General features: G+C 45.4%; 1 non-coding gene across 1 annotated transcript; it reads left to right on the top strand.

Moving 5' to 3' along the window:
- Positions 1-426: 426 nt before the first annotated feature.
- On the top strand, positions 427-498 carry Trnag-ucc. The gene has a single exon. It is a non-coding gene; the product is annotated as a tRNA-Gly (tRNA).
- The last annotated feature ends 15,067 nt before the right edge of the window (positions 499-15,565 follow it).

Raw genomic sequence — 15,565 nt, 5'->3', positions numbered from 1 at the left:
TAGTGTAATTAAAACGGAAGCACATCAGATATGCCTCTCCCTATTCATCTTAAAACGGCTTATATAAAAAAAAACGTGTTGGAGAGCATGAAGTTATGAATGCCGCGCAGCTCTAACGAAGCGCAGATTGAGGAGGAACCGCACCGGACGCTAAGAGGCATTAGAGCCACACCATAGCTCGGAGCGTGTCACGCGATCTTAAGTTTGGAAGGAGCGACGCGCGGAGTGTGAGGTTCCGTAGCACGAGTGGAAAGCGTGATTGGCTAACGCGTCTCGCAAGCTACGTCGCCACACACAGATAGTACGGTGAAAAGGAATATAGCCAATAGACTGAAGAGGAAGCGACCTCAATCCAAGATCAGTCATTACCCAAGAGGAGTATTTCCGACCCTCTTTGACGGGACGCCTTTCAGCAACATTCTGTCCGCGTCGGTGGTATAGTGGTTAGCATAGCTGCCTTCCAAGCAGTTGACCCGGGTTCGATTCCCGGCCGACGCACTTTTTTTTTCACTTTTGCATGATTTTTTTTTTTTTGGTTTTGTAATTGATGCTTAGTGTACACCCGCCGGCGATATCGGGGTGAACGCCGGACCGTCGACCGGTTCGTGCTATCACCGCCATGACGCGGCTGCCGGGGCGGCTCGATTTTCTTATCGCGCTCTTCGCCGAGATTAGGGAGTTTTCGTAGACCGCGTTGCCCCCTCCGCTAAGCGTTCCGCAACGAAGAAGTTGCTACTGCGCCTGCGCGCCGATAGCGTTGACTGTGGAGTTCCCGCTATCGCAGCGGGTTGCGGAGGGCCTTGCGGGACGGCGAAAACGATCTACGAAAACTCCCTATTAAGCGCTTAGGTCGAGCGCTGTTCTCAGCTCTGCTGCTACTCTCCGCAGAAAGCGTGAGGATTGCGGAAGGAGCCTTTCAGACGCTATCGGTAGACAATGTGATTTAGTAATTTTGCCTCAGTCTCGGGCTAAGAACAAAATGGTTAACATCCACCAGCTCGCCTGCGCAATCACTACATTATATTCTCGGGTGTTTGTGGATCCTGCGTTCTTGGTCGTCGTGGTCTGTTTCAAGTACTCCTTCCTTTTTTCTTGCTGGTTGAAGTCGGGACGTACGAGAAGAGCACGTAGAAAAATAATTTTCCGTTGGTCGTTGCTACCAAGTAATTGAGCGACGCTGTCGGCCATGTTGAATTGATCGTAAAAAGTGCGTAAGACAGCTTCGGAGCTGTTGTAGGATTCTGTCGCAACCTGCGCAAAAGTTACGAAAATTTCGTTTCGAGAATACGGGTTTTCTCTCAAATTTGTCGTACGCACTTTTTTCGTTGTGAGTTCGCTTTGAGAATCCGGCATCAGAGCTGGTTTTGTCAGTGGTGCCGTGGTTGCCGACCTGCCGCAATGCAGCGTGCGTGCAGCCCTTGCACATCTCAAACGGCCACGTTGTCACGGGTCGTAAATCGTCGACGCGCCACCAAGTGGCAACGTTCGTAACCACAACATCCACGCTGTAGCCTTTCCCGTCTGCCACAAGTGACGTCACGAATTCGCCCAAGATCCCAAGACGCATCGCGCTCTCCGATGGCTGATTTTTGAGCACGCGCCCAATCGGGACCCTCTGGGTGAAAAATATAGCCATCCGTTCAAAATACAAACGCGCGATTATGATTTACGGATATCATTGATCATATTGAACCTATTTCTGACCATAATAAATGTATTTCAAGTTTCGCTTCAGTATCCCTTTAAAGACGACGACCAGTTCGCGCTTTCCACTTTTCCCCTGCTTCCTCCTCTCCCCCCTTCCACCGTTGCCTGTTTCCTCCTCCCCCAGGAGGAGGAGGATTTTCTGCCTTGCAGAATCTCGTGCATGGTCGCCGGCCTTTAAATGTGAGCTGTCCCCGAAAAAGATTTGCAGAGTTACTTTTTTTTCTGCCGCAAAAAAAAAAAAAAAAAAAAAAAAAATTACGCGTTGGCGAACTTTCATTTTACGCCCGAAAGTAGCGCTAGAGGTCCGAACCAGGCGCCAAATTTTCAGCACGAACCTATATTTTATTGAAAAGTTATAAGTGATTTTTCGAAAATATCCACGAGAAAATGGTGGCCCACGGAACTCTTGAATACGTCGAGCTCTATGGGCGCCAAAACGGAAAGCGGGTAAAAATAGACCCCATTTTCGCATTGAAATTTAAAAAAAAGAAATATATATGTATATATTCTAGTTTTTAAATGAAATATTGGCTCGTGTTGAAACTTTGGCATGGGGTTCTGACCTTCAGCTCTACATTTAGGCGGAGAATGAGCGTTCAATGATGCGTAGTTCATTTTTTCGGTAAAAAAAACAAAAAAAAACACAGTAAAAATATATATTTTATTTGTGACATCCTGCAGATACTTGAACACGAGAAAAAAAAAAGAAAAGCAATCGGGTCTTGTTTAGAGAGGTGTCACGAGGTTCACCCTTTCGTCGTAATTCTATCGTAAAAAAAGTTCACGAGGACGTCGCGGTGTCACCGTTCTTTCCTGCCGTCAGGGCGCCGACTCGTCCCGGGGTCGACATGACACATGAGGGGCACCATGGCGCCTCCTCCTGGTCCCAGAAGGTTTCTCGAAGCCCGGGCTGCCTGAACATCATCGAACTGTTGACTCCAGTACACTTCCTCAATCGTCCCCGGCACCGTCAAATCTGCAGCCCAAGAACCCTGATCCGAAACCAGTACCCACTTCGCACTGAAAGACAAGCGACATCACATCCATCGATATGGCCAGTCTTGAAGCAGCTTTATCCGCTCGGGCCCCCCAGACCCTCCGCAGTCGGCGCCTATGGAGCAGGCACCGCTTCCATAGGCGTTTCGCCAATGGCGTGAAAGGATGTAATTGAGTTATCAAGGTATGGGAATCTGACTTGCTTAATCTCACAAAGGAGGATGTAAAACAGAACAATGACAATAAATAACGTTATTTTATGTGGCTCAAAAGTTGTTGCCGGAGCTTCCTTTATTACTATATGACTATAGCGTTCACCCCTCTGGGGCGTAATGAGTGCAGGTAATTTATTCATTAAAATTACATGTCGTCTTTCTATTATACAACAACTACCTAGATCCTAACTTATTAAATTGGTTGTTTGAAGGGGTCACGAAATATATGTCTCATATCCCATGCCGCATTACACCACCAGTGTGTCTACTCTACTCCGTTCACCCTTAAATTGAGGCTACAAGCTCCGCCCTCAGCGCGAGCTTTCTGCCCTTGCTATCACAAGTGTGAACCCACAGGCACGTGCAGCCAAAGCACTGTGGTAGCCAGCGAGCTCCTATTGAAGGCGGAGCTTTTAATCTCAGCTTAACAGTTAACGGAGTATGTTCCACTTCGCCTGCCATATAAAAACAAAGCAATAAAGAAACCAGCCAGAGTAGTTTTGAATGTTTTCTTTTTAATACTTGCTGGAGTTTAAATGCACATCGCACGAACGGGTTGCCATCTATGTGATTGTTCATTATGTTTTTAGCCTAATTGTGAGAGGAGACATAAAGCCCATGACGGCAGCTACGAAGGTCATTCGTAATAGACGGATCTCACTCAGCGTTCCACGTATGCGTGACGCCGCCATAACTTTAGTTCACAGGAGGCACGCGGTACACAGTGCGTGTATTATTGCACTTCGCCTGCCACGTGAAAGAAAAAAAAAAAGGAAAACAACCCAGTTTATTTTGAAGGCGCGTTCAAATGCAGTTCGCACAAACAGGTCGTCATCATTAAGACTTCAGTGTTGTAGGTTTCACTGAAATGTAACAAGATACGGTACTCAATACTTGCAAAATAAAGCAACGCGTTACAGATCTACGTTAGCTTAAAATAAAAGGAACGCGTTAATGTGGCCGTTGTCAATAAAAAAATAACGCACGTCACTCTGCCGTTACTTTTTATTTGTAAATTAACGGTAACGGCGTTTTTTCGGTCGACAGCGTTTTTTGACACTGTGACAAATGGCGTGCGGTTGTGGTTTTTCTCAGTGTTGTAGGGAACGGCGTTCCAAGGAACGGCGTTCCTGGAACGCGTTCCATTTAGGAGGAACGAAGGAACGCCGCCATTCTATTTTGCATCGGTGGAACTGGAACGGGAATTCGTTTCAATTTTACTGGAACGAAAAAAAAACGGCGCTCCTTTTTTTCGTCTAGTGAGGTAATTTTTATTTTATTTCTAAGAGGGAAATTGTGGAACTATAAAAACAATACCTTTACGAAGAGCAGGATTTTGTTAACTTTTTGGTTACTTATCTTGGGGTTTATTGCGTATGGTCCTCGCTTGCTAACAGTCGGGTGCAGGGGAGCTAGTGGACATCGATTTTGTTTTTCAGTGCTCGAGGCTGCGCTACAAAAAAACCTAACTTTTAGTCGAAGAAAAAGACAGAAAGAGGGACGTTTTAAACGCAGATACTTTCTTTGCTTCCACGAATCCTCATACACCCAGAAATATAAAGCCGACTACAGCCATTACTGAAGTTCCACAAAGAGACCTACAGATACAACAAAAGAACAGGTTACTAGACATCGAACGCACCCTCGTATTCGGAACATTGACCACTTAAAAGATACACACAAATTAACCTTTATTCATTATCTGCTTGTTCCCCACCTTCAAACTGAACAACGAATGCACCCTTCATGAAGAAGGACTTGTAGTTTTCAAGACTGACCTTCCAAAAGCCCTACCCTCTTCTTCACTCTCTCGTCTTGCGGACAACATTGAGAAGCAACTGTTGTTAAGCTTGAACAAGGACTTTGCTAGATTGAAGCGTGTGAGGTTGTTGTAAAACGCTCGTGCAATGTATGGTCAGAGTAGTTTGGGCCCCTAAATTCGTCAAACACAAAGTTGGTGTCGAAGTTGAGAGAGCGGACCGATTGGCCTATCACGACGATGACTTCGCGCTCCTTTTGCCGACGTCCAATCAGCGCGCCGCGTGAACTATCGGCTCCGACTTTATGTTTGACGAGTTTAGGGCCCTTGGCTTGTCTGAACCCCCCCCCCCCCCCGCCCCCTTCCCCAAGAACATGAATATGGTAAAAAGCTGAGCGTTTTAAAGGTGAATATACCAACAAATCAAAACCATGCTTCCGCTTGTTTTCTTCTGCGGGTGCTCTTGCATCACGGCATTCAAATTCGTATGCTCCATTTTTGATCAAATAAATTATAAAAAAGCTTTACTCGATTTATGGTAATTTATAGTATGGTAATCCGCAAAATACAAATGTGACGTATATGTAACAATGCGTTCTATATTTTTAACTGTAACGGGAACGAGTTCCTTTCTCGTAGGTGGAACTTGTAACGGGAACGCGTTCTAAAAATGAGAAGGAACGAGGAAGGATTTTTCGTCCCTTTTTCTGAGGAACGTCTACAACACTGTTTTTTTCCTAAGTGGAACGTTTTGCGCGGGGAAAATACCGGCAAAATTTTGAAAGCATGTGGGATGTGTGCTATCCGGGGCGCAAGTTCGTCTGCTTCTTGTCCAGGGGGTTGCGATGCTGCCAGAACGCCGAGCTCTTATTGGCTGACTGAGAAAAAGAATGCGTAGAGCTCAAGGAATCTAGCATCGAGGTATGCCCACTATCCTTTAGATCAAAGCCAATCAGAGCTCAGTGCCGTTCTGACGTCCCAACAACGCCTGCGCAAGAAGCAGACGACGACTTGCCCTTCGCATAATTATTTACTTGACTCCGCAGCCGACGCTACGAGGTAATGAGACCAACCAAGCGGCTTCAGAAGCGCAAGTCACTGGGCATTTTTTGTTTATGATTGGTTCATCCATGATAGATCACGTACGGAGACATGACGAACACCATGATGGTGCGCTTTTGACGACGTATGATTGGTCTCATCAGCTCGTAGCGTCGGCTGCGCGTCGACCTAAACTACAACAAAGCATAGAAAACCGAAAAAAAAATTAAGGCGCCTCGGTGGCTTTGAGGCGAGAGCGCTGGCCTACGGATCCCCATGAGGCGGGTTAGCATCCCGGCCGAGGAGCCCGCATTCTGACGGAGGCTTGTTGCGGAGAGGGCGCCGTGTAACCGAGCTTTTGTTTGCACATCAAAAGATCCCCAGGTGGTCGAAATTCATCCTCAGTCCTCCGCTGGGGCGTGCCAGATGCCCGTCGTTGGTGTGGCGCGTAAAATCCCCAAATTTGAATTTTGAATTCCGAAAAATTTAAGTGTATATTTCTTGAGGTCTTGGAAAGATGTCGCGAGTAACGTAACTAGGTTACTCTTTGCTCGAAAGAGATAATTTAAATACGTTACCCTTTACTGTTTTGGAAAGGTAACAAGTACGTAACTTAGTTACCGAAAACAATTACCGGTAACACCGTCACTTCAAACACGCGACCGCCGACACTCTTCTATACGTTTTCAACCCAATTGTGCGAGGGGGCATGGAGCCCATGACGATAGCTGGAAGGTCATTCTTAATTGACGCTGCGGCGTCGACCATACTTGCTGTTATTGCAGAAATGGATATAAATATCATAAAACATAGAGTGGTTGACAATGTGCTGCTGCAGACTCAGCTTTTGCGGTGATTACCGTGAACAGCTGTCGTTTTCGTAGGATTCCCACCTGTCCTGTAGTTATTTCTAAAAGGTTGCCTTTTTTCACCTTGGGCAGTTGCTGCAGGTAAAGTACGGGGTTTCAAGGTGCCAATAATAATGCGAGTGGAGTGGGAAACTGTGCTATAATCGGTTTTACACTAATGGGCCCCGTTCACACACTTGCGACAGACTACGACCGGCTGATACCGGACGAGTGTTCTTGCGACGGCTTATGACCAGACTCGATGCTGAGGAGCCGGTGCTAAGCCGTCACAAGAGGCTCAAAATCTGGTCTCGTCTCCGTCGGTCGTATAGTGAAACATTAGTCACTCTAAAAAGAGCCCGTACGTCTGCTTTCCCGCACAACACTCAGAGAGCCAATCAGCGCAACTTACGGAGGCAGCTCAGCGAATGACAATGCCGAAACATATCTTTAGACCAAAAAACGCAGTCTGAGTTGTGACATTAGGGAGCTTTAGAATAACGTACGTAATTTTAGCGCACGCTAGCGCTAAATTTAGCGCTGGTATTAGCGCACGCGACGCAGGAGAGTTTTAGAATAACGTTTCTCCGCCGCGACGCAAAAGCCCAAGCATCTCGCGCTTGCGACGCCACCAAGATACAGTAAAAAAAAAATTTATTTCACACACGAAATGATGTAACTTTAGAAGAAAACGAGTTTTTTGGTGCAGATTTTAATTTGTTTAAAGATGAGAACGCGACGCGAGCGGTGGACCGGTCGTGTCCGCTTGCGTCGCCTAGGCAAGAGAGGTCTCGTGTACTGACCTGCGCACATCGTGCCTTCGCCGTGAAATGTTCGCTGGTCGCAAGCATCAAGTTGCCGGCGATCGCTGCCTAACCGAGTACAATGTCGTCCCTTATTTAAAATTTCAGTCGCGAGGATGCCGCCGACGTCGCACTCACGACGCCGCCAAAGCAGCCGCCGACATTATCTTGGAAGCCGCCATTTTTTTTAACTGTGCTCGTTTTGGCTTTAGCCAACTTCTCATCACGAATCCTCCTTGGAGTAGTGCAAAGACTCTTTGCGTACGCACGCTATTTCCGAGAAATAGCGCGCGCTACAATTGCGCACGCAAAGCGCAAAACCTGGTTTGCGTTCGGAGCATGCGCAGTGGCGACGACGCTATTCTTTGCGTACGTAAAGCTTTAGCGTGCGCTATTCTAAAACTCCCTATTAAGCAATGCAAGCGTGACGTTTTGCATTGCATAATGTCACAACTCAGACCCCGTTTTTCGGTCTAAACGTATGTTTCGGCATCGTCATTCGCTGAGCTGCCTCCGTAAATTGCGGTGATTGGCTCTTCGACCTTCGTGCGTGAAAGTAGGCGCACAAACTTTTTTTTAGAGATGTGTGAATAGAGTCTGACCGCAACCGATGCCATACGAGCTTATGGAACCAATCGAATAGTTCCAAAAGTGCAGCGTCACTGTGCTCGTCGTCTTTGTGCGTTTCCCATCACAAATCACGTGCAGTAAATGCGGCGTGATCCTGCCTTTTTTTTTTGCGTATGATTGGTTTATAGTCAGTAGCCGCGGATACGTGGAAGCGACCACATCGAACCAAGATATGACGACTGTGATTGGGTAGAAGGCGAAGAGGGACTGGGCGCGTGTGATTGGTTCCCTTTCAGTTCGATGCGCTATACCGTCGCATCCACGTAAACGCACCCAGTAATTAGCAAACACAGAAAGATGCAATTTTGACGCGGTTTCATTGACTTCATCGGATCGTATACCCCGACAGCTGCAGTCAGACCTTTCAAGTGAAGCGGAGTATAGTAGAGAGACACAGAAAAGAATTATGCAAAAAACACGAAGGACAGGTACAAGAAAGGAACAATCCAGTCGTTTCTTCCACTAGATCCTCTTTTCATTTCCCTTTTTGTGCTGTTGTCATTTTGTAAAGCCCAAGAGCCACTAGACTAGAGCGACAAACAGAAACAAGCGATAGCGATAAGCTTCATGCAGATGCAGAATGCTTGCGAATGTACCGTTGGCATGCAGGCGTTTAGTCCTTCGGTGGTCGTGGAATGAGGACGAGTGATTGCAAAACCTGCCAAAGATAGCCTCGCGTGCGTGATGCTCGTATTTGAGCATATCCTCCTTTATTCTAAAGAGCCTTTCAAATCGCGAAGCTCTGGTTTGAGGCTTGACGCTGTCGTCCGTTTCCGTTTGTCGCTCTAATGGGACTCGGGCATAATGACAACAGCGCAGTAATGACAACAGCACAACAGTACAAACCTGGGCATCTTGCCCAACTTTATATCTTTACACGCTAAAGTCGCGGAAAGCCTAATTAAAGTCGTTTACTGTGCTCTGGCTTTGTGTAGCAATCTACACTCTTCGTCAAAAGTGTATTTCACATGTCGTTCTTTTTGTTTTTTTTTGTAAAATTGCAAAGCGTAGTCCTCTTTCTGCAAAAAATAAGGCTAAGAAACTTGCCCGGGTCAACGGCGGGCGGCGACGCAGACGACCAAGTCGAGGTGCGGGGTGTGTTTGACGCTCGTATTGATAGATGGCGCTACCTCCTTGTTTCGGTCAGAGCTCTGGTTTCGGTTTGCTTTTAAAGAAATATCGAAAGTGCCCGCGTCGACCATGGTTTATTAACACGAGCATGATCTTTGTCTAATCTACCTTTGGCATAAAAATGAATGCAGGCAATGATAACAACACTTCAAGTAACAAAAATAGAAGAAAACGCGGTTGCATAACGACGGCGCTGACGGCGCTCTTGCTGCCGGCGGATTTCGTCTACGTGTCGCCTGCTTCCTTTCGCTGGTCGGTTGCATCCTCCGACGCTGCTTCCTAGATCCTTTTTGTCGCGGTTGGTGGAAAAACAGCCACAATGCGTCACCTGATAGCCCAAGAGAGGGCACAGGTAGTCTCTCGGTTTACAGAAACCAGGAGGATGAGGCAAGTGAGATCGAAGTTTCGAGCCCCTCTCGTAGGCGTCCACCCACCCGTCGGACTGCCATGCGCTGGGTATGCCGATTCAACACGGAGAACACTGTGCAGACCAGGCTGCGAGTACTAGACGAGAGGTCGCCGCAGCAGAACAAATGTCACGCCCTGCTTGCGGCATTTGCATTGAACCCACGGCTGTCTGTGCGACAAGTCGCAAGACAACTTGGTATGAGTAAACGTTTCCTCTGGAGGGTGACCCGCCAACAAATGTATCCGTTCAAGCCACAGGTCCTGCTCGAGCTTCAGCCAGATGACGATAAACTGCGAAAGCAGTTCTGCGTGGACGAACTTGGGCGCATCTCCGCAAACAGGAGCCACCTTCAGTTTCTGATTTTCACGGACGAAGCTATTTTTCATCTGGATGGGCACGTGAACAAGCAGAACACCCACTGCTGGTCCGAGACAAACCCCCACTGGATCATTGAAGAGGCTGTCGAGTCACCAAAGGTTGTAGTAAGGTGTGGACTTTGGAGGGAAGGCGTTGTCGGTCCATTCGGTGACGCCTACCTTCGCATGCTCCAACAGGACGTCTTGCCGGAGCTGGAAGCTTCGCACATGCAAAGGGAGGTGTGCATCTTCCGGCAAGGCGGAGCACCCCCGCATTACGCCACCGCAGTGAGAGACTGGCTGGAAAGGACCTTTCCCGACAACTGGATGGGTCGTGGGTCACCGACAATGCCCTGGCCCCCACGGTCCCCTGACCTGACAATCTGTGATTTTATTTATTTATTTATTTTTTTTTTTTTTTTTTTGGGGGGGGGGGGGGGTTGTAAAGTGTCTACGCAGTTCGCGTGCGCACCATGGCAGAATTAAAAGAGCGTATTCCATCCGCCTTCGATGCGATCACGGACAACATGCGGCAGGCAGCCTTCAGGGATTATGAGCGAAGACTGCACAAGTGCCTCCAAATTCGAGGTGGTCATGTGGACTGAAGAGCACATTTCTAACCATTTTGCACATATGACCAGTGGCTTTGACAACTGCGAAAACCGCGGGTTTCTGTTGATAAGCTCTTTTCAGAGCCATTAATTCTGTTTAGCTGGAGTTTGCTTTGGTAGCCTCCCGTGTCTCAAAAGTCTGGTCCAAGTGGCATCCAAACTGACGTATTGTGGCTGTTTTCCCACCAACCGCGACAAACAGGTTCTCGGAAGCAGCGTCGGAGGATGCAACCGACCAGCGAAAGGAAGCAGACGACACACAGACGAAATCCGCCGGCAGCAAGAGCGCCGTCAGCGGCGTCGTTATGCAACCGCGTTTTTTTTTGTTTTTTTTTTTGTTATTTGAAGTTTTGCTATTATTGTCTGAATTTATTTTCAAGCCAAAGGTAGATTACAAAAAAAGATAATGTTCGTGTTAATAAACCATGGTCGACGCGGGCACTTTTGATAATTCTTTAAAGCAAACAAAAACCAGAGCTCTGACCGAAACAAGGAGGTATCGCCCTCTATCAATACGAGCGTCAAACACACCCCACACCTCGACTTGGTCGTCTGCGCCGCTGCCCGCCGCCCGGCGTTGACCCAGGCAAGTTTCTTGACCTTATTTCTTACAGAGCGAGAACTACGCTTTGTAATTTTACAAGAAAAAAACGACCTGTGAAATACACCTTTCGCGAAAAGTTTAGATTGCTACGTGCAGGCGTCGATTTTTACGGTTCATTTTAGATCGAGGCTGGCGACTTGAACCACCATATATATATATATATATATATATATATATATATATATATATATATATGGGTGGTTTCATCTCAAATCGTGCAGGCAAAAAGGGTCGAATTTTTAATTTCGATGAAAAAAATATATGTTATGGCGCCGTTTCTAAAACCGCAGTCGACACAAACCGCAAGTTCGTCGGATTTTTTGTTCTCGACTTATGAATTTTTAAAGAGGCCGCGGCGAAAAGCAGTGTTTTTCACACCCGTCGTGGGTCGGATGTTTCGCTTGATTTCCCGCCATGGATTTTCAGTCCACATTATATTATCTTTTTTGAAGCACTCTGTGGACACATTTAAAAGGCTCCAATACCATGAAATAATTTTAGGCCTTTTGCTTTTTTTCTGTAAAAATGTCAAAAACGCCTCCTCGGTCAATTGTTGACGATTTTGACAATTAATTACTGGCGACCTACTTGGGTTACACCGATATTTTTTATGTCCACGGAGAGCCCAAACCACGCTCTTTATATTTATTATAAAACGCCTTGGCTGTATAAAATATTCTTTGCGGTACGTTTACGTTAATATTATGCAAAAACCAAAAAGTACCATTTTTGAAATTGATTTTCTCAAAAAACCCATTTTTTATTTTTTTTATTTTTTGTTCAAATGTAGATATGATAGTTGTCTACACGAAAATCAAGCCTAGAAAGTGTATATTTTGTTTGTATGTTCTACATTTAAGCATTAATATCGTATAAAACGTGTTTTTACGGCTCGAAATGGACTTGCGAATTGCGCGTCTTCACATGCTTGGAAATAGTTTTTTTTCTTTTTTTCAACGTTCCCACATAAAAATGAAATACAGTATTTCTACCCTGATATATTTATTGATTATTTAAATTTTATTATAGGCGGCAAGCTACATCGGAGGAGTTCCAAAAAGAGAAAGCAACACTTCTTAACAGACCAGCAGGTGTCGTAACTTTTTAACGTGTAGGGGTCGGCAGACGTCTTATTGATTCGGGGCCCTCATTGGCCTGCATGAACGTCCCGCCCTTTCGGAGCCAGCAGATGACCACGACCTTTCGCGCTCGTTGTGTTAGATGGGACGGCCCGTGACAGTAAAGCGAGCAGCGCACCCTGTGTCACGAGGAGTGAAATGGTACGATTGTGTCGTTGACGCGGCGAACAGTGACAGCCACCCAGGAGGATTCTGTCAGAGTATTGCACAAGGGAAAGCAAATGAATCGTTGCCTGAAAGGATGAGGACACCACGGCCTTACAATGTCGACGGTCAACAACTGTTCTGCCAGCCAAAACAACGCCGCGTGCGTGCTAAAACCGGCGGCGCGGGACAGAAATCCCGCAGACGCACACACGAAGATGGGCCGGTTTCGTTAGGGATGTGGGGAATTTTGAAACCAGCCATCCGTGCATGCGTGAAACGATACCGCCTGTTTGCCCTAGCATCGAGCGCCCTATCCTTACCTTGAAACGGCCGTGCTCTCTCTCTCTCTCCAGGGAGATCCGATAGCACCGAAGGGTTATCTATTAAACTTGAGGAAGAAAACGAGAAGGGAGTGTTTAAGTTTAATTATCCCCACCGACCCGCTCGTTCTGTCCTTATAAAGGGTTATCTCTTTTGGAAACAGCAAAGCCCGGAGACTGACATTAAAACGAGCGTGTTGGTAAATATACTTGTGTTTGTATTCTGCCCGGAGACTAGTTGGGTCGAAGTCAGCCTCCTTGTCAACTATAACCGTTTGTGAAGAGTGGGCTTCTCCCGAGATGAAACGTTAGCGCCGGCTGACGTGTTCTTTTGAAAAAGGGAAGCTGGGAAAGAGAAAGTTTGAGTAACTGCAGAAACTACCTCGAAAGCTCCTCTCCCGATATGAAGCTTGAAGCATAGTCTCGGTTACCTTCTCGCGCATCGCCTGCTTGAATCTATTCTTCACTTTCTTTCGTACAGCCACTGTTCCGCACAGCCGTCGTGGATGTGCGTAATAGAGGGAGGAACAGATTCGAGCATCATCTGGACGCCGTCATCCTGCGAGACTTCAATGTCGTGGGGCCGACTCGTGTGTGTTTCTTCGCCCCGCTGAACTTTGTTTCTCGGGTGCGGTTTATTCTGAACGTTTTTTTTTTTTTTTTTCAATGTTGTCTTACTAACTGTTTGTTAGCACTGTTCAGTTGTTGGGTTTATTTCGCTATGGCGTAGCGGCCTGGCGGTGATGTAGAGAGCGTGTTCTCACGCATTTGGTTGCGTCCCGTTTAGGGAATGCCCGGGGGAGTTGGTTTTTGTTCTTGCCATGTGCGGCTGAGTTTTCCCGTCTTTATTAAATTATTGATTTTTTTTTTGTTTTACCTTTACGTGCCGTCCACTTCTTTGTCTGACTCTCCACCAGGCGTGGACCTATCGCCTTGCCACCGCTCGAACCTAAATACTTTATTATTTTTTAACGTAATTTTCGTTAAGATCTGAGTTGGGCAACTTCATTCCTATTTATTTATTTTTATTTCCTACCCCTCTCTATGACACACTCTCTGTTTGTTTCGGACCGTTTCTGTGTCACCACTTTTGTGTATCACGGAAAGGACATTCCCGGTGACCTGTGCAATGTAGGGTGAACAAGCCCCAGTGTTTGGTTTCGTAAAGAATTTTATATAATATATCGACGATGTGGTGACTTTTTTGTCTTAGTAATATGACAGCTAATAGCTAGTCGTGCTAGTTTACTTTGAAAGGTTTATAAATCGAAACAATACAACGTCCGTGCCTTTCGGTTTTTGAAAGTCTACTAGGCCTGCTGATTTGGTTAGATATGTATCTCATGGTTCCCGCTCTTATCAAAACATACATAAATATTCAATACCACAAAATCCGTTTATAATTGATTACAAAATGCAGAAGAAAATTCAAGAAAACTTTTTCACAATTCATAGAGACGCATGGGTCGCTATGTCTGACTTAGGTCTTGCAAAACAAAGACGTCTTTTTCCGATATTGAGGCCTGAATATAAAACATGCAAACAAAATATACACTTTCTAGGCTTGATTTTCGTGTAGACAACTATCATATCTACATTTGAGCAAAAAATTTAAGAAATAAAAAATGGGTTTTTTGAGAAAATCAATTTCAAAAATGGTACTTTTTGGTTTTTCCATAATATTAACGTAAACGTACCGCAAAGGATATTTTATACAGCCAAAACATTTTATAATAGATATAAAGAGCGTGTTTTGGGCTCTCCGTGGACATAAAAAATATCAGTGTAACCCAAGTAGATCGCCAGTAATTAATTGTCAAAGTTCGTCAAGAATTGACCGAGGAGGCGTTTTTGACATTTTTACAGAAAAAAAGCAAAAGGCCTAAAATTATTTCATGGTATTGGAGCCTTTTAAATATGTTCACAGATTGCTTCAAAAAAGATAATATAATGTGGACAAAATAGCCATGGCGGGAGATCAAGCGAAACATCCGACCCACGACGGGTGTGAAAAACACTGCTTTTCGCCGCGCCCCTCTTTAAAAATTCATAAGTCGAGAACAAAAACTCCGACAAACTTGCGGTTTGTGTCGACTGCGGTTTTAGAAACGGCGCCATAACATATATTTTTTTCATCGAAATTAAAAATTCGACCCTTTTTGCCTGCACGATTTGAGATGAAACCACCCATATATATATATATATATATATATATATATATATATATATATATATATATATATATATATATATATATATATATATATATATATAAACGTAAGTACATATGTATATAAAGGTGTTTTTTATGCTTAACAGATTTGTTTAAAAAAAGGCGTGAAAGCTACATTTATGCCGCTTGTGGCGGTGAGTTATACGGCCAGGGGGACATATTATAGGGGGCTAATCGTAACGATCAGTCGGCTAATTAATTAAAATTCGTTACTTAACTTTTTAATTAATGAAAATAGACATTAGGTTCCAATTAGAAACTTGCTCAGCGTCATCCAAAACCACTAAATCAGTAATTTTCAGAAAGACTTTGAGCGCGTGAGAAGCGTCGTGGTGCACTAAAGTTACCACTCGTTGAGCAGGTACAAAGCTAGCGGTTGCGATAAGGCGCCCGCGCGATTTTTCCGTCTCTTATCTAGCCCCAGCCTTGTACCTGCTCCACGAGTGATAACTTTAGTACAATACTACGCTTCTCATGCGCCGAAAGTCTTTCTGAAAATGACTGATTTAGTGGTTTTCGATGACGCTGAGCAAGTTTCGTATTGGAACCATATGTCTATTCCCAAGGTAATTAACGAATTGTAATTAAGTATCCGATCGATCGTTACGATTAGCCC

The sequence above is a fragment of the Ixodes scapularis genome, unplaced genomic scaffold, assembly GCF_016920785.2.
Source record: "Ixodes scapularis isolate PalLabHiFi unplaced genomic scaffold, ASM1692078v2 PGA_scaffold5__190_contigs__length_132052651, whole genome shotgun sequence".
Lineage (NCBI taxonomy): Eukaryota > Metazoa > Arthropoda > Arachnida > Ixodida > Ixodidae > Ixodes > Ixodes scapularis.
Note: the sequence above shows the minus strand (reverse complement) of the source record. Positions and strands in the feature narration are given on the sequence as shown.